The 18,888-nt window shown below is 49.0% G+C and overlaps 1 long non-coding RNA gene across 1 annotated transcript; it reads left to right on the forward strand.

Annotated features, from left to right (window-relative positions):
* The first annotated feature begins 297 nt into the window (after positions 1 to 297).
* On the forward strand, positions 298 to 4,255 carry LOC105882559 (uncharacterized). Its single transcript, XR_001159285.3, has 4 exons — positions 298 to 599; positions 964 to 1,138; positions 2,135 to 2,261; positions 2,402 to 4,255. It is a non-coding gene; the product is annotated as an uncharacterized LOC105882559 (long non-coding RNA).
* Positions 4,256 to 18,888: the final 14,633 nt, after the last annotated feature.

The following is an 18,888-nucleotide window of genomic DNA, read 5'->3' on the forward strand; positions in this document are numbered from 1 at the left end:
CCTATTAGTTCTACTGCAGACAGCAGACACTGGGGTGAAGCCTACAAGCACCCCCTCTTTTCCCTACCGAGTCAGCTGTTTCTCTGCTCATGGGCACCTCCATCCGAGGTTTAGAAAACTCAAATCCATCCTCTCATTCTGGAGTCCTCGGATAGGAACAGTATCTAAAGACACATTTTTTTGTTGAAGGACAAACCATAAATAAATCCAAATTTTGATTTCTTAACAAATGGTGGTAGAATTGAGTAAGAGTCAAACTCAGAGAGAGTCTCTAACTGGGAGGAAGTGTGTGCAGATGTGAACATTGCCCAGTGGAACGTGTGTGTGTGTGACCAGAGCACCCGAGACCTTACCAGCTCGCAACAACCACGATGGCAACCGTGACGATGACAATGACATTGGCTCACGTTGATTAGGCGTGGACCCTGGGCCAATGGTTGCTGTCTGTAGTACCCTAATTTGGGGACCGATGGCTTGTTGGCCGGCTTCCTGCAGGACAAGGCTACCTTGAGCGGGACCACACTCCAGCAACCATCAGCTTCACCATGAAGGCCCATCACATCTTTGCCACACCTAGGGCACCGGAATAACAGACTCTGGTAGGAAAAAAATCAAGGCAGACACTGCTTGTTCTTGGAGTGGATTTTCTCATGATCTGGGCTCATGGACAATGTGGGGAGTCTGGCTGCTACGATTTTTATCGGGTTCTCTTCTCTTTCACCTAAAAGGATGTGTCTCTAGCTTTCTTTGCCAAATATAATGAAATTCCTTTACCAGGGCTCTCAGGGGAGGCGCAGTCATATAGCTGGGGATCAAGTTTGGCCCAGCAATGGGGATTGTGAAATGATTTGCAGAGAAACTATCCGGTGATATCCTGTTTGGATAGAACGTGAGCGTTGTTTTGATTTTTTAGTGGAAAAGGGAGTCTTGCAAAATCAGCTCAATTCCCTCTGCTTTCTCTAGCTCGCTTCCCCGTGTGTAGGGGAGAGGGCACTGCGGGGCTAGGAGTCTTCATGCTTCCTCATCGTCAGGAGAAAAGAGATTTTCACCAGTGAGCGCTTTTGCAAGCCGTCAGCTAGCAACCGCTGGCGCTAATGCACTCACAGCTCCGCCTAACTGAGGTCTCTAACGCCTTGAGGTATGTGCTCATGGTCTCCCTGAGCTCCCGGCTTCTTGGAATTCCCGTTGTTCTCTGATTTCCTTAGTCCAAACGAAACTAAGGATTTTGAAAGAGTCTCTTGGACTTCTGCACACTCCGCCAGATTGTGCAACGCCCTCGACTCTGGGGGGGGGGGGGTGGAAACGAAGCCAGGATTCGCCGGCGACAGTCTGGCAAGAGTGATGGCAGGAGCCAAGACCCGGGTCCAGGCAGTGGCTGGCTCAGGTCTGGACACGGCTGCAGTCTCCTTGCCAGCCCGTCTGCCTGCCCTGCCGCCCCCTTCATCTACGCTGTGTGGCCCTGCCCAAACCGTTGTCCCAGGTGGCCACGATCCCTTCCCTACTACCGGTGAGCTGGAAGCCAGCTGCCCCCGATCTGGCCTTTGAGGTTCCTTTTAACCCAAGCCCAGCTCACCTGTCCCTCCTGAGCTCCCGTTTCTGTTCAACATGACACTTCTGTCCTTGTACCTGTACCTTCTGTCCCACTGCTCTTGCTTTCCATCCTGCCATCCTTCCCCTGCCCTGGCCACGGCCAAACAACCCCAGGACAGCTGTGCTTTGCTTGAGTATCTGCTTCTGTCTTTCCTGAGATGTGTTCTCAAGCTTCTTTGCTCATCTGAGTCCCAGCTCCTTCTGGGGAGCACAGTTCAAACTTGATGGCATCCCACAGTGCCTTCCCACGCCCAAAGCCATCTCTCTTCTTCCTTTAAACTCTTTCAGAAATGTCCTGTATTTCTCACTGCAGCCAGCCTTCCACAGTTGTAATCTTTGCTAATGTTATGGGCTGAATGATTCCTGTCCCCGCCCCCAATTTATATGTTGAAGCCCTAACCCCCAATAGGACAATATTTGGAGATGGGGCCTTTGCAAGGTCCTTAGGATTAAATAAGATTATGGGATGAGACCTGGGTCTGGTGGGCTTATTGTCCTTGTAAGAAAAGACACCAGAGAGCTTATTCTCTCTCTCTCTCTTCAGGAGCAGGCACTGAAGAAAGGCCACATGCACAAGTGGGGTGACAGCAGCCACCTACAAGCTAGAAAAGGGGCATCACCAGGAACCAACCATGCTGGTACCTTGATCTAAGCCTCCAGCCTCCAGGACTGTAAGAAACACATGTCTGTCGTGTGATCCATCCAGTCTACAATGTTTTCTTATGGCAGCCTGAGCTAAGGCAGACAATATTTCAAGTGTTTTGCTGAGTAACTTCTTTTTCTCTTCTTTTATTCCCTCTCTTCCCAACAGGATAGCTCCACCCCAACCCAGAGAGCAAGGCCGTGCACACCTTAGCATCCTTGATGGAAATTGACACTCAAATATGGATTGGTCTCATTCAAATTCAATTCAGCATTTCAGGCCACTTGAGGAAAGGTCTGTCTACGTTTGTGAACGGATGCTTTTTGCAAATAATTCAAGAAGAGGTCCAGCTTTCTATCTTTAGGATTGTATTCTAACTGCGGTAATGTTTCCTAAAGATACTGTTTGAGAGAACTCCTTTTGAGACTTCCACGTACAAATTGAAATTATGGATTGATTCCCTTAGTAGGTAGGTGTTAATGGGTTTTCCTTACTCTGGACAATGCTTTAAAATTGTTTTTCATCCCTCTGAAGTAGTTCAAATCTCCAAACTGCCATCGTGTTTATGTTATTTCTTCATGGTAAGAGCCCTTTATAATCACAAAGGTAAGTAAGTGCCAGCTCCCCCTTTATCCGAACCACTGTGATTTCCCAGAAAGTTAAACCAGAATTAGTGAAGTTTAATGACATGTGCATTTTACAAAATAAGTTCTCTTCCCTAATCGATTTACATTTTGCTAAAGCTGTCTTTTCGTAGCACGTCCATTACTACTTGGGAAAGAAAAAAAAGGCCCCAAAATGTTTTGGGGGGCTGCTTTCCCACTGCTCCCCTCCATCCTAGACGGGGTGTCCATTCTTTCTCTGAAACGTATCGCAACACCGTTGCAATAACAGCAGACAAGGGAAGGACTGGCTTCTTGGGAACTCACTGCACCTCCACTTAGAAACTCAGGTGGCCCAGCGCTCACAGCAGCCGATGAAGATAAGAGTGTTTGATTGTCACACAGGATACTTAACCCAGCGGGGCTGCTCTGTCCTCACTGGGAAGAGGGTCACAGTGCATTTCCTTTCCTCCAGTGGATCTGGGCTTGTTATCTGTAGGAAGCACTCTGCAAAGCCTTCCTGGATTATTGATGAAGCAGCTGAAGAAGCTTCTCTGTACTTACGTTCTGGACAGCACAGCCTACGCATCCTGAGACCCTTCACCTGGGGGGAAGGGCCCTCCTGTCCTTCTTGTGCAATGGCAGTGGCTGTGCCCTCCTGTGACTCTGTTTCCTGCCCCACCCTCTCCAGCTGCTGCTCCCCACTGCCCATAGGGGGCTTGGCCACGAGTGTCTGTATCCAGAATCCTTGTCCAGAAACATTCCGTGCTCCCTGGAGCATTTCCATTATTAACTCCAAACATCTTCAGCACGGTACCCAACGCCCTCCACAGTTTCCCCTCTTCTAAATGCTTCGGCTTCTCTCTTATTACAGCTTCCCAAGCATGTGACTCAATGCCCGTGGGTCTGAACATGATTCGGTGTCTCCTACCTGTGCTCCAGGTGTTCTCCTTCCACGTGTCCTTCCCTTGTCACCAGTTTAGCCAGTGCTGTGTTGAGCCAGGCTGGAGTCCAGGCAAAAGGAAAGACAAACACCCCCGTATATACTTATCAAAATATGCTCTCATATTTGGAATCAGATGTAAAAGTTAATAACAGTTCTATCATTTTTTAAAAAATGACTATAGGCTGGGTGTAGTGGCTCACACCTGTGTATTCCCAGCACATTGGGAGGCCCAGGTGGGAGGATTGCTTGAGGCCAGGAGCTCAAGTCCAGCCTGTGCAACAACACAGCGAGATCCCATCTCTACAAAATAAATAAATAAATAACAATTAGCTGGGTGCGCTGGCACATGCCTGTAGTCCCAGCTATTCAGAAGCTGAGACAGGAGAATCCCTTGAGCTTGAGGCTGCAGTGAGCTGTGATTGCACCACTGCACTCCAGCCTAGGTGACAGAGTGAGACCCTCATCTCTTAAAAAAAAAAAAAAAAAAATATATATATATATATATATATATATATATAAAGCTCTATGTTGCCCAATCTGTTCTCACATCACTGTCAACCCTCATAAATGTTCCTGGTAGGGACTAGGAACCAGGGGCTGATTGAAAAGGACTGTTCCCTTGTACAATGGTGCCGAATGATGAAATAAAAACACCATCCTATCTTTGTTGAAATTTTGATGTTCTGTTCATCATGGAGGGTTTTTTTTTGCATTTATTTCTATTTTAGAAATATTTCATTAAAATATTATTTATCTAGGCCGGGCGCTGTGGCTCACGCCTGTAATCCTAGCTCTTGGGAGGCCGAGGCGGGCGGATTGCTCAAGGTCAGGAGTTCAAAACCAGCCTGAGCGAGACCCCGTCTCTACTATAAATAGAAAGGAATTAATTGGCCAACTGATATATATATAAAAAATTAGCCGGGCATGGTGGCGCATGCCTGTAGTCCCAGCTACCCGGGAGGCTGAGGCAGAAGGATCACTCGAGCCCAGGAGATTGAGGTTGCTGTGAGCTAGGCTGACGCCACGGCACTCACTCTAGCCTGGGCAACAAAGTGAGACTCTGTCTCAAAAAAAAAAAAAAAAAAAAAAAAAAAAAAATATTATTTATCTTGCTTACTGAGTTTTTTGGCTCCTTGACATGTTGTAGACTAGTCAAGTGGCCCCTTATCTTACCCTAATCCCCACTCTGACTCTGGTGAGAGTCTTTGAGAGTCCTGTTCAGATTGTATTTCCTGTAATAAGCCTTACCGGGTCTCCCAAATTGGGACCGATCCCTCCACACTTCTGTAGGATGCTGCTCGGGCCTGGGTCTTGGTCTTAACGACTCTGCTCGGGTTACTTACGTGTAGGTTTCACTCTCTTACCAGTCTGGGTCTCCTGGAAGATGGGGTTCCACGTTTTCCATTTCTACATTCCTTACTGTATTTAACCCAGTGCTCTGCACATGTAACTGTTCAAGGAGTCTTGGCATGCTTAGCTAACAATTCTAAGTCCCTGCCCTAGAATCCTGCTCAGATGCTATTTGTTGTAAAGTAGAACTTACTATGATACAGGTTCTCCTGTTGCCACTGAGGGGAGCTTCATTACTAAAGGTCTAAGGAGACTGGTTACAAAGTAGCCCCATTATATGGAGCCCAGAGTGTAGACAACAGCACTGAAGGACTTCCTGATCTTCTTCGGTGTCTCTTTCAAATAAGCCTTCTCCCACTTCCCTTGATTGGGGGCTTCCCCACAGTAGGGGCTGAGAGTAAATTCCATACTCTCGGTGCTATAGAAATAGGCACTGGTTTCAATGTTCCAAATGATTTTCCCATTTGCACACATGCCTGACTCTTCCCCATCAATCAATGTCTCTCTCCCGCCCCCCTCTCCGTCTCTCCCTCTCTCTGTCTCTCCCTCTCTCTGTCTCTCCCCCTCTCTGTCTCTCCCTCTCTCTGTCTCTCCCTCTCTCTGTCTCTCCCTCTCTCTGTCTCTCCAGGCAATACCTCCTGAGTAGGGCAGGGCCCCTCACCTCCAGATTGCTTGGGAAGCAGGGGGACTCCTGGTCTTTCTTATCAAGACCCACAGAGCCTAGAGATTCACACTACTATACAAATGGCTCTGGGGAGGAGAATTGAGGGTCCCCAAGACCCAGCTACCCTGAAGATGAAGGCCTTTGGGTCTACTGACATTTCCCCCAGGTAACCTGAAGACCTTTCTACATGCATTTGTTGGCATGCTTTTGCACTCCCCAGTCAAGCTGCTACGTGTTAGTGTTAAAGTGACTCATAACCGTGAAAACATTGCTAAACCAAGAGGATGAACTGGCAGCTGAGAAAGTCAAGGTGAGGAGGCCTGAGGAATGTCTCTATTTCCTTGAAGGTGACATATTCCTAAGAGTCTGGGAGGGAGGGACAAGGAAAGTGGGCCCTGTTCCTTCCACCAGGATGTAAGGTTTTCTAGGCTACTTCTGGAAAATCTCAATTGTTCCAGGCTACAGAAAAATAAAATCAGAGGTGAATTTCCCAACATCAAGGACCCTGGCTGCCCTAATGGTGCCGAGCGCCCAAGAAGCCTGCTGGAGGCAGTTTGGAGGCTCCTCCTGAGCTCTGGGAGTAGTTCCCTGCTGCCCACTGCCCAACGCCCACTGGCGACACTCTTGGCTGCAAGACACGGCTCTCTGGTGGCCACCACCGATCCAGCCACCAAGCATGCAGCCCCGCCCCTTGAGCGGAGCCCGGAGTGCCCCAAGAAAAACAAACCACAACCCAGAAACGAATCACAACGGCCTTTTCACTTAACACCACACTTACTCCATTCAAACTTTGCCACGGCCAATTCCACAGACTCCCAGAGATGTCACCAGGATGCCCTGGTTCTCGATGCCAAGTTTGGAAAGCTGGGCTCACCCTCCCCAACCGAGCAAGCCTGATGGGTGATTTTGCTAAGATAATTCTCCACTTGGCCTCTCCAAGCCAGAGTCAGGCCCTGCAGGAAGTCTCTCTAGGAATGATTTTCTCAATATTCTAAAAGCCACTCTTCCCGTGTGGTGCCAGTGGGCATGGAACAACAGCGACACAGGCATCTGGAATTCCACGAGGCTGGACATGCCGGCTTCCAAGGCTGGTGAGCACTGGGTGCCGGCATGGCTCAAATGTCTGTCCCCTCTAAGTCTGACGTTGAAATTTGGCCCCGATGTTGGAGGCGTGGCCTGGCCTGGGGGGAGGTGTTTGGGTCCCTCATGAATGGCCGGGTGCCCTCCCGTGTTAATGGGTGAGCTCTTGTGCGATGAGTTCACGTGAGAGCTGGTTGTTTAAAAGGGCCCGGCACCCCCCCCCACTTGCTCCCTCTGTCACCATGTGACACACCTGCTCTCCCTTCGCCTTCAGCCTCGATTTAAAACTTCCCAACACCCTCCCTAGAAGCAGGTCCAGGCGCCATGCTTCTTGTACAGCCTGCAGTCTCATGAGCCAAATAAACCTCTTTTCTTTATAAATGTCCCAGCCTCAGCTATTTCCGTTATAGCAACTCGAAATAGACTAAGACAGGCACGCACGGAAACATACACACCCTGCCCTGTCCTGACACTGTGACCTGCCAGCACATCTCTTTCCAAGCCCACTTCCATTGCTCCTCCACGTGCTTTGCTCGAGTAAACATGCCCAATCTATTCATTCATACCCCCATGGATTCACTTGCTCATCCAACATCATCCAAGCACCTTCCACGTCCAAAGCACTGGCCAGGAGCTACGCAGGGCTCAGGCGACTCCCAGAGCAGCAGAGGGCCGGCTGCCAGCCTCCCCTCCTGGTCAGCCTCCCGCACTCCCAGCACGCTGGAGGCTCCAATCTCCCCTTGCCCCTGGCCCGAGCCGAAATTTCCTGGATGACCCAAAGTCCAACTCTTTAATAGGAAAAATTGTAGAGACCTTGTCCTTAAAGCAAAGGTAAAAAAGCAAGATTCCTAAAACCATCAGGATGGTGTTTCAATGAGGAAAAGTAAGGTTCAGATCCGCTAAGCAGGGCTGGGCCCCAGGAACCCGGTGCAGGCAGAGAAAGTGTCTGCAGGGCCCACGCCAAGGTCATTGCCGCTGGGCGCCTGGTGGGAGGTCGCTGGGCGCCTTGTGGGAGGTCGGGGCAGGCCAGCGGGCTGACTCACCAGGGAGGGCTTTCCAAGAAAGGGGGCAGGCCAGGGATCTGATAATGGGAAACTGTTTTTCTTGCGCCTGGTCTAAGTGACTCCCTCCCTTAAGCCCATGCAATGAGGGAGCTCCTCAGCTCCAGCTGCCCGGCCCTGCACTGAACACCCAGCAAACTGCAGGGCACAGACGCACCCTGTCCCGGCTGGAAGGAGCCCAGACGCTGACCCAGGTAGGTGGAGACCAGCAGACACGATCGGGGCTGCCAGCAACTTCTGAGAAGGAAGCAATCTCCTTGTTGGGAACATTTTCTTGGGAACGAGTGTGAAAATAAGGAACCTAGAATTTTCTCGCCACATCTGAGGCCACGTTTTGGGGACTGTCATACATGTGATGCCATCCAGCCTCACCACACCCCCTTGAAAGTAGATTTGGTCATCCTCACTTTCCCCAGGAGGAAACTGAGGCTCAGAGGTGATGTCCCCATGGGCAGGACCGGGGTTGGTACCCAGGTCTGTGTCACTGCACTTCGTGGGCTTTGCCGGCAATCAAAGCCCTCAAACGGCGCCTCCTCCCTGGGGACACCCCAACAGCCCCGCCATCTGTTTAGACAAGGGGGGTGTGGCGTGACCCCTCGGCGGGATTTCAGGGGTGCCACTGCCCGAAGAGTTTCCGTCTGTAGCTCGAGAGTTCCATCTGGAACGCAAACCGTCATTACTCCTTTGGTTGTTTAAATCATAAACGTTTACCTGTATTCAATCTTCCCATGCACCGGCTGCTTCTCTGCAGTCCACAAAGCCTTCATCTCTTGCCACGCTAAAAATAACAAAAGCAAAAAATGCCCATACCTTTTCCCGCCCTCCCATTTATAACCTTCTCCTTGATGCTCCAACTCTTTGGAAAAGTGGAATCATAGCGCTGCTGCATTTCTTCAACCAGTTTCTGCATCTTTAAAACAAGCTTTCCTAAGGGGCCTGGTGGCTCCTAATTGTCACCTGTGATGCCATCTGTCTAGTCTTCTTCCTACCTGGCCTTTCTGTGGTGTTCAACGTTGCCGACCACCATGTCCTTGAATGGCCTTCTTTCTCAGCTTTCCTGATTCATTTATGCTGGTTGGATTATTTCTCCCCGTTCTTTCCCTGCGTGTCATAATGATCTGTAATTTAAAATCGATTCCTTCTTCTGTTCTTTCTTGAGCTCCCTCTTGGCCAAAAGCATCTCCTTAGAAACCATCACCCAAGGTGGAGGCACGAAACCATATGTTTTGATATCTCCTTCTATCTCTCATTTTCCACATTCATTTTTACAAAGTCTTGTACATTCTGCTTTCGTTTATTCATCCTGACTCCTCTATTTTCTTTGCCACTACCCCCTTTAAGGTCACCTGTAAGTGGAAGGCTCCTAATGTCTTCCTGTTCATAGTATTTCTCTGATCTCCACGTGGCTGTCAAAGAGATCTTTTAAAAGTAGAACTATAGCCACGTGAAGACAGAAATAAAACCCTAGCTACAAGTTCAGGTGTGAATGCCCCTTTATGAAGAAATGCCACTGTGCTCTGCCAGACCTGCCTCCTGCCACTACGGCCACCACCGCGGCTCTGCCCTGGGGCACACCCAGCCCAGGTCCCTCCTCCCTTGGGAGAAGCCACTCTTGTGCATGCCTCAAAGTCCAGCTCAGATGTCACCTCCTCGGACCCAGTTTCTCTCTTCTCCCTGCCCCAGGAATGTCTGGAGGCCGGGTAGGTCTCTGTGTCCCCACAGCACTAGAATCTTCCAGCCACAGAGCCCCACCCCAGGCCCCTATTTCCTATGGAGGTGCTGGACAGGTAGGAGCCAGGCTTTATGCCATTTTCTTTTTTGTCATACAGTAATTGATACATCATAGATGCTCAATAAATGATAACGATGACCATGGAAATGTATGAGTGAGTGAACTAGTGATTTAAATAGTTCTTTCAGGGGCTTCCAGAAAGGAAGGGAGGGGGAGGGATGGGGCAGACAGAGAGGAAGCAGGTGCCATGAACACAGTGGCACACACCAGCCTACCGTGTCACCAGCCAGAGTCAAATGCAAGGGTCAGGGTGGTTTTATCTGGCAGAGAGCTGGCTGGAGGTTCAGAGCTGGGGAGCTGCCTTGGGGAACCCCAGGCCAGGTTGGGAAGATGCGGGGAGCAGACCACAGCCCTGGAAGTTCCAGGGCTGCGTGGGGCCTCTGGGTGTCCCGTGCATTCCAGACTGAAAGGAGACAGCAAAGTGACCAAACAACCACTTCACAACTTTTTCTTGAGCCTTTTTATAGAGATACCATGTTCTGTGCTCGTACAATAAACAGCCTGAACTGACAACAGCCGGACGGTTCCAAGGCGAGGAGTCCGTTTCACTGGTGTAGCAAGGGCGCCCCCTGGTGGATCTATGTGAAATGAGTAAAGAATATCAATTCTCTCTTATTTTTTCAACTTTGTCTGGATCTGTCTACTTTTGTATCTGTGTTAGCTTTCTGTTGCTACTGGAACAAATCATGACAAACTCAGTGGCTTAAGACAATACAAATTTATTACCTTACTGTTCTATAGGCTCAAAATGAGTTTCAAAACGAGTTTCATCAGGCTAAAATGAAGGGGTTGGCAGGGATGTGTTCCTTCTGAAGCCTGCGGGCTTCAGGGGAGAATCCCTTTTCTTGCCTTTCCCAGCTTCCGGAGGCCACCCACACGCCCGGTCCCGTGGCCCCTTCCTCCTCCTTCAAACGCAGCCACGTCCAACCTTTCCGCCCTCCTCCTGTCGCCCCATTGCCTGCTGGCTCTGAGCTCAGCTGGGAGAGCGTCTCCTCTTCTAAGGATTGGTTTGCTTAGACCTGGCCTGTCCCAGGTTAGCCCAGGATAGCCCTCTTATCTCAGCACTCTCCACCTCAGTCACACCTGCGACGTCCCCGTGCCACGTAGGTGTCATGTTCACAGGCTCCAGGGATTAGGACGTGGGCATTTTTGTTGCCACATTATTCTGCCATTCTGCCAGCACCCGTTTGCCGCCTTCCAGGTGCTGGCGTACAGAACGAATGCGACAAACCGCGTCTCACGGAGCTGTCACTCTGCCAAGGGCGACAGGCACTCACGGCACACAGGTTTGTGGGGACGCCAAGGAGGGAACCTCAGCTCTGCCTGGACACGTCAGAGACACCCTCGCCCGGGGGACGGAACAGGAATAGCGCTTGCCGAATGTGGCTGTCATTTGAATGTCCCCTCCAGAACTCATGTCGAAACTTCACCCCCAACGTGGTAGCACTGACAGGTGGAGCCTTTAAGAGGTGCCTGGATGGCGACGGGCTTTGTGCGTGGAGGAACCCACTCTCGGATGAACGGGTTATCAGGGCAGGGTGACCGGTGGCTTTATTTCTTTTCTTTCTTCTTCTTCTTCTTCTTCTTCTTCTTCTTCTTTTTTTCCCCCTTAGTGGCTTCTTGGTAGACTGGTGGCTTTATAAGAAGAGGAAGAGAGACCCAAGCCAGCACCTTAGCATGCTCGGTCCCCTCTCCACGTGACACCCTGGGCCACCTCCGGACTCTGTAGAGTCCCCACCAGCGAGAAGGCTCTCTCTCCCCAGAGGCCACCTTGGACTCCCAGTCTCCAAAAACTGTAAGAAATAAATTCCCCCCCCTTTTTTTAAATAAAATGCCCAGTTTCAGATGTTCTGTTATAAGCAACAGAAAACGCATGCCTTGTTTATGACCAAAGCCTGCTTCTAGTTGCTGTTCTCTGTTTTCCCACGTGGCTTCCAGGAAGGAGGGGACCGTGTTGAGGGAGTCGCAGACACCTAAGTGCATACCGAAGGGGGTGGTTCCCAGGAGGGGTGGGGGCCATGTGAAATGTAGGCTTTAAATTTTTTTTTAATGATTTTTATCCTCAGAAAACTTTGTTCAAATGCTGCAGTGCACCCGGGGTTACCTGGCTGTCCAGTAACTAAAACAAATGAAAAGAATGGTCACCCTTGGGCTTACCCGGCTGGGCAGGGCGTGAAGGAGCATTTTGGGGTGCTGGAAATGCGGAGGGTCTCAGAGACCGGCTAGGGCAGTGGTTCCTAACTCTTTGTCTTTGCTTCACAGCACACTCCTTCCTGTAAGCATGATTTTAGGCGAACATGTGGAGGAAGAGGAACCCCAAACTCTGCCCACCCAGCTCCATCTAGAGTTCTGGGGGGCACAGATGAGAGTCTCTGGTCTAGAACCAACCTAAGATGTTAACCCAGGCCCAGAGAGTGACCACAGCTAACTGGGGCGGGGGAGAAGGGAATACAGCCTGTTACCTTCATGGTTCCTCATACTCAAGCTTGGGCCACGTTTGAGAGGGAGAGGAATAACGTGTTTTGCCTTGTGTAGCTATGCTGAAAGGAGAAGATGCAGGGAACTTCATTGCAGACGTCACTGCCAAATGAACTGTGCCCATCAGACTCCCACAGGCAGAGGCTACTGAAGTCTTCCTAATTGGAGCTCCAGAGAAGTCCAAGATCTCCACTGCCCAGAAGGCTGAAGGCTGGACGTTCCAGGCCAGCCCCGCTCCTAAGCTGTGCAGAGGCTGGCACTCCCCCTGCTGGCCGCGTGGAGACAGTGCACCCGCAGTTTCCTGGAACAAGGAGGGTGCTAGGGGTGTCCAGGTTGAGGGTCCCAAGAGCCCAAAGCTGCAAGCTAAGCCTGGAAATTTCCAGGAGATTGTCAGGCAGGGCTCCCTCACTCTTAATTTGCTGCAAAGTGCACAGATTATGCTACTCCTCGAGGACCACACTGATTTCTCTGTTCTACGATCTGTGGGTCTATCTGTGCCCTGCACTTTGGGGTAAGCTAACCATCACCAGCAGAGCAGTTGCCTGCTGCTCGCCCCACAGGTGCAGTGACCCGAAGACTAGCGTTGGCAACCAGCATAGGGTCTGGTCTCTGCAGTTACGAGCACAGATCCTTCCACTCATCTGACCCTTGCGGCAGCTCTGGGGCAGGCAGGGTAGGTTTAGCTACTGAGTCTGGCACTCATGGGACTGGGATTCAGAGAGGGGACAGCATCTGCCTGGGGTCTCCCAGGGCAGGGGAGATCCAGACCAGACCTTTGATTTTAAAGCCAGGGCTCTTTCCGCCGTGCCATGCTTCTTTTAGAAAATGAGCCAGCCGGCACTAATCATTTTTGAGGTTTTTTAATACCTATGAGGTGTGCTCAGCTCTTCTAATGAATAATCTCTGACCCTCACATCTTTTAATGATCTTTCGTGCTCCAGCATTAAACACCATTCCGGGTCTGACCAACAATGAAACATTAAGTTTTCTGATGGGACAAAAGTGACGGGAAACAATTTAATCAAGTGTAAGGTAACATGCCATATAAGATCTCCAGGACATAATTGTATCTCATAAACAGAACTACTCAGCAAGACATTTATTTGAATGCAGATTTTTTTTTTTTTTTTTTTTTGGTGACAGAGTCTCACTCTGTTGCCTGGGCTAAAGTGTCATGGCGTCAGCCTAGCTCACAGCAACCTCAGACTCCTGGGCTGAAGCGATCCTCTGAGGCTGTAGTCCCAGCCTCCCGAGTAGCTGGGACTACTTATCCTAGGACTTATCCTGGGACTACTCGGGAGGCTGGGACTACAGGCATGCGCCATCATGCCCAGAAAATTTTTTCTATATTTTTAGTTGGCCAATTAATTTTTTTCTATTTTTAGTAGAGATGGGGTCTCGCTCTTGCTCAGGCTGGTTTTGAACTCTTGACCTTTGAGCCATCTGCCCGCGGCGCTGGCCTCCCAGAGTGCTAGGATTACAAGCATGAGCCACCGTGCCAGATTTTGTTTTTTCAATTCAGTCTTATGCTATGGAGAGCCCTGCTGGTGCCTGGCAGTCATGCAAAACAGACAGCATGTTCTCCATGTCTCCCTAGCCTGTGAGTGATGCTACTTGCAATGCTTCTGTTGTTTCTGAACAGAGAGGCTGAGGCCAAGGACTGGTGCCACCGTGCACTTAATCTTTCATCTGATGTGGCAGAAACCTCCTAGGGACTTCCAAACCAGAGCTCTGTGCCTCCCTTTGCTGAGAACTGATCAGGGGAGGTGCGTGAATGATGTCAGTATTCAAAAAACTTAACACGAAGTCAACAGATTTGCTGGTCGCAGGCCCACTCACGGGACTCTGGCTGATTGCAGTTGCTTATGTTTCTCTACACAGACCATAATAACAGATGACAGCAGGACACACAGAATCCTAGAGTGGTAGGGCTGGGAAGGACCAGCCTCCTTGTTTCTTAGACGAAGACACCAACACCCAGATCAGGGAAACAGCAGCTAGTGACTGCTAGCAGTGGGACTCGCTCTCTAAGTTCCAATCAAGATCTTCCATGCTCATGTGCTGTGGGAAGCTCCGAAGAGGACCAGAGAAGTGTGCCCCACACAGAGAGCCTGGAGGAGCCCGCGGTCTGGCTTGGGGAGCCGCTGTTCATGCACTCTGAACAGTAAGGTAGCGGCTGTGACTATCCACGTTAGTGACTCTGGGTGCTTTCTTTACCCCAACAACCAATTCTCCGACTTTCCAATGCCAATGGGGTGTCCAACAATTCAATTTAATTCTGACACTAACCACCCCGAGTTAGTGCAGACCCCACAGGTTAAGAGCTTGGCCCCTCCTGCAAGACAGTCCCCATTTCAGATACCAGCCATAAGTGTCCAACCACCCACATTTCTGACTGATAAATCAGGGGCCCCCACAACCCCTTCCTTAGGTTTGATTATGTGCTAGAACAGCTCAGCAAACTCAGGAAAATCCTTTACTTACTTTTACCAGTTGATTATAAAGGATACAACTGGGAAATAGCCAAACGGAATCGATGCGTAGGGCAAGGTGTGGGATGCAGGATGGAGTGTCCATGTCCCCTCTGGGTGCACCCCCCTTGAAGTGCTCACCAGCCTGGAAGCTCTCTAGACCCCATTGTTGAGGGATTTTGTGGAGATTTCACTGGGAAGGCAGGATTGATTAAATCGTTGGCCATTGGTGGCTGGATTCAGTCTCTAACTCCTCTCCCAGCCCAGAAGCAGAAAGTTTCAAGCTTCTTATCAGAGCTTGGCTTTCTGCGAACCAGCCCTCACCCTAAAGCACTCCACAACCCTGACAAGAGTCACCTTGTTAGGACAAAAGATGCTCGTATCACCCTTATTATTTAGGAAGTCCCAAGGGTTTGGAGCTCTGTGCCAGGACCCAGGGACAAAGAACAAGTAACTTTCTATACCACAGTGACACAGCCATGAAGGCCACAAGATTTCAGAGGCAGAGGAGGGTCCTTATGGAGGTTTGAGGGGGGCAGGGAAAGGCTCTCCCCTACTGATCCCAAATGAACACCAAGTTCACCATCCAAGTGAGCTCTTTGGTAGTTGCAACAGCTCTTGGAGGTCTCTACCTCCTTGGAATTATCTGGGTCGTGAACCCAGAGCTCACCTGGTCACGTGCATATGGACCATAACCGCCTCTGGGCACTCCTGTGTTTGAAAGTGCCTGGCACAGTGTTTACTATTGGTATTTTTAGATTTTAATTTTTTCTTTTAAAATTCCCATATAGATTTGGCCTCCTACAAGCCAGATGGTAGGCAGTGCTTGTTGCACTGAAGCCAGCCATTAGCTGTCACTTGGAGTCACTAACACATCCACTAAGCTACGTTTTAGGATTGTCCTTGGAAGAAAACGGAATCCTCAGCCACTTCCTTCGAGAGCTGGGAGAAGCTCAGAAGCAAGGCAGAGTGAGAGGCTCAGGCAGGCTGAGATTATAAGGGAAGATAAGGAGGTAGACGAGGGAAAAGGGGGAGAGGGAGGACAAAATGCAGAAAACAAACTTTGTAAGTCTGTGTAAGGCCCAGAATGACAGGAAATGCTCAATAAATCAACCGCATCAAGTCTCAAGCCGGCAATTGTTCTAGGCAGATCCGTTCAGCTCACCTGTTCCTTGTCTCAGCAATGTCGTGTGGGCTCTACTGCCCTCTACTGGAAATAATGGGAATTGACCTTTACTTGTGGTTGTGCAAATCAGTCTTAAATACCGGAAATCTGAGTCCAATTTCACCATGAGAGTTGAGTCAGAATTTGGGAGGTGGCTCAGGAGGAAGGATAAGCTGGGTGGGAGGATGTGAAGATAACATAGCGTATTTCTGAAAACACACAGAGAAGTTTCTACAGTCCATTTAAACTTAAGTAATAATTTCCTGCTGCAAGAAAGAGCTCTGTATAAAGTTTTGTTCATGAGCAGGGGGTTTGTGGAGAGATTGGTTTGTAGAGGAAAGAGCTCAGATTTTAGAGTCAGACCAACCTGAGTTCAAATCTGCGCTCTGCTGCTTGTTATGTGAGTAGGTGACTGTGTGTGCTCAGAGGGATTATTTAGCCCCTCAGGCTCAGTTATCTCACCTGTAAAATGAAGATCAAAATGCCCAATCCAGGGCTGGGTGCAGTGGCTCACACCTGGAATCCTAGCACTCTGGAAGGCCGAGGCGGAAGGATTGTTTGAGCTCAGGAGTTGGAGACCACCCTGAGCAAGAGCGAGACCCCATCTCTACTAAAAAAAAAAAAGAAAAAGAAAAAGAAATTAGCCAGACAACTAAAAATATATAGAAAAAATTAGCCAGGCATGGTGGTGCATGCCTGTAGTCCCAGCTACTCAGGAGGCTGAGGCAGGAGGAGGATCACTTGAGCCCAGGAGTTTGAGGTTGCTGTGAGCTAGTCTGATGCCATGGCACTCTAGCCCAGGCAACAGAGTGAGACTCTGACTCAAAAAAAAAAAAAGCCCAATCCGGGGAGTGAAGTGAGATAACACATTTCAGAGGAGTAACAAGTAACAGACTCCCCTTCAAGAAATTTAGTTGGAGAAAATTATACAACCCTACTGGGAAAAATAAAGAGAAACCCGAGTAAGTGGAGAAATATGGATGAAGTTCAAGAACAGGTGAAAGAAATTGACAGGGATTGAAATCAGAACAATGGCTCCCCTGGAGGTGTGTGGATATTGACTGAGGGGCTGGCAGTGACCTGTGTTTTGATCTGAGTGGTAGTCACACACACACATGCACGCACACAGATTCATCAAGCACACGCTTAAAATTTATGCACTTTACTAATGTGTAACATACACAGTTTTTAAAAAGAGAAGAGGAGGAGGAGGTAGAGAAGAAGAAGAAGAAGAAAAAAAGGAAAGAAAAGAAAAAAATACTTTGAAAGCTGAGGTTAAGTGGCAGAAACCCCAGAACTTGTGTCAAGATCATGATCTCAGCATTTTTAACTCTGCCCACCCCCATCCCTCCTGAGACCTCATCACGTGATCTGTACTGGTTCTGAAAACTATGGGGAGGGACATCTATATGCAGGGACTATGTGAGCAGGTAAAGGTGAACTCACCTTTGATTCTGCCCAGGTGAAGGGAAAGTCTGTGGGGAGTGAGTGGAAGTGATTTCCATAAGAAACCCCTTGGCTCCCTTGGCAGGTGGCTGATGCCAGGATGGACCAGGGAGCAGCCAGAGTGGCCTTAGGGGGTGTCAGTTTCGCTGCTACCAGCATTTCTGGAAAGTACTCCAGGTTTGGGGGTAAGCACAGAGAGGGAATCCCCACGTCATCCCCCAAGCTTCACGTGCCAGGTGCACCATGCACACCAAAAGCAAGCTCAGCTGCAGCTCTTCCCCAGCTAATAGGTAAGAAGAGTTGTCAGGCCAGTTAGAGGAGACTCCTTAACTTCAGCCTACTCCAGCAAATGTGAAAAATAAACACAGGGACACACCAAGCTCTCTTCTACCTTTGTCTCAGCTCTAGCTCCTTCCAACGTCCTTATAAGCAAATCAAAACTATGACTAATTTTTTCCCCATCTTCCTTTACATGAGGTGGGAAGATTCAAGTAAAGACTCATAATTCCTGATCTATGAAAGGATTTTAAAAGATTTGGGGAAAAGAGACAAGAGCACATGAAAAATAGAAGTGATTTTTTAAGACACTGTTGGAATGAAAATGTTGGGTGAAAACTGATGAGAAAATTCAGAAATGTGAGATATCTGAATACTAAATTCATGCAGAAGGAGGTACCAATAAAAATAAAGTCAACTTCCATCAAAGAAGACATAGGAATTGAAGGTGATACAAGATATGGGGATGAATAAAAGGCAGATTGATAAGAAGAAAGAAAAAAGTGTATATGAGGACACGTTAGTGCCATCCACCATGCCCTGAAGCCAGCCGTGAGCTCAGTCACCACCCAGGTAAAAGGTGGAAAAATTAAACCAGAAAGGCTACAAGCTGAGGATTCCAGGCAGGGTGGAGGCAGGGGACAGGTGCCACACTTAAACTAGTGAGAGTGACCAGGTTGAGTCTGTTACTCCACACTGAGCCCCTATTAGTCGCTTTGCTCCAAGGATGTAGATTCCACCCATGCTCATCACCAGGAGGAAGAGTGTCCACTGAAGAAATTTAGAGACAAGACCTACAGACACTGATATTGGGGAATTCTCCAATGAAAGAGCCAACTCCCTCTAGTTACCCCAAGAGTTGCCAAGCCCCAGTCAAGCATGAAGAATTCTAGGAGCTTTTCCACGAATGTCAAGACATTTGAAGAAAATCTCCATGATGAAAGACAGAGCTCAAAACCAGCAAACATCAGAACTAAGAAAACATGTGAATAGCTTGATCCTTTCTCAGAGAGATTAAAATTATTGCGACCATGAAATGAGATTAGGAGGTATAAAAATTCAGAGAGCTCTTACAAATTAAATTGTGATAGTTGAAAAAAATTACAAAGAGCAAATGAATGTAGAATTGAGGAAATCTCTCAGAGGGTGGAATAAAATAAGTTAAAATGATTGCATAGGAGGAATAAGGAAGAAAATCAATCAATCCAGGGAGCCCAACACCCAACTAAGAAGATTTCCAGACAGCAAGCAAAAGAAGATGGAAGAGATAGCACAACAAAATGCCCAGAACAGAGAACATGATTTTCCAGACTGAGAGGGCCCA

The sequence above is a fragment of the Microcebus murinus genome, chromosome 24 (genome assembly GCF_040939455.1).
Source record: "Microcebus murinus isolate Inina chromosome 24, M.murinus_Inina_mat1.0, whole genome shotgun sequence".
Classification (NCBI taxonomy): Eukaryota; Metazoa; Chordata; class Mammalia; order Primates; family Cheirogaleidae; genus Microcebus; species Microcebus murinus.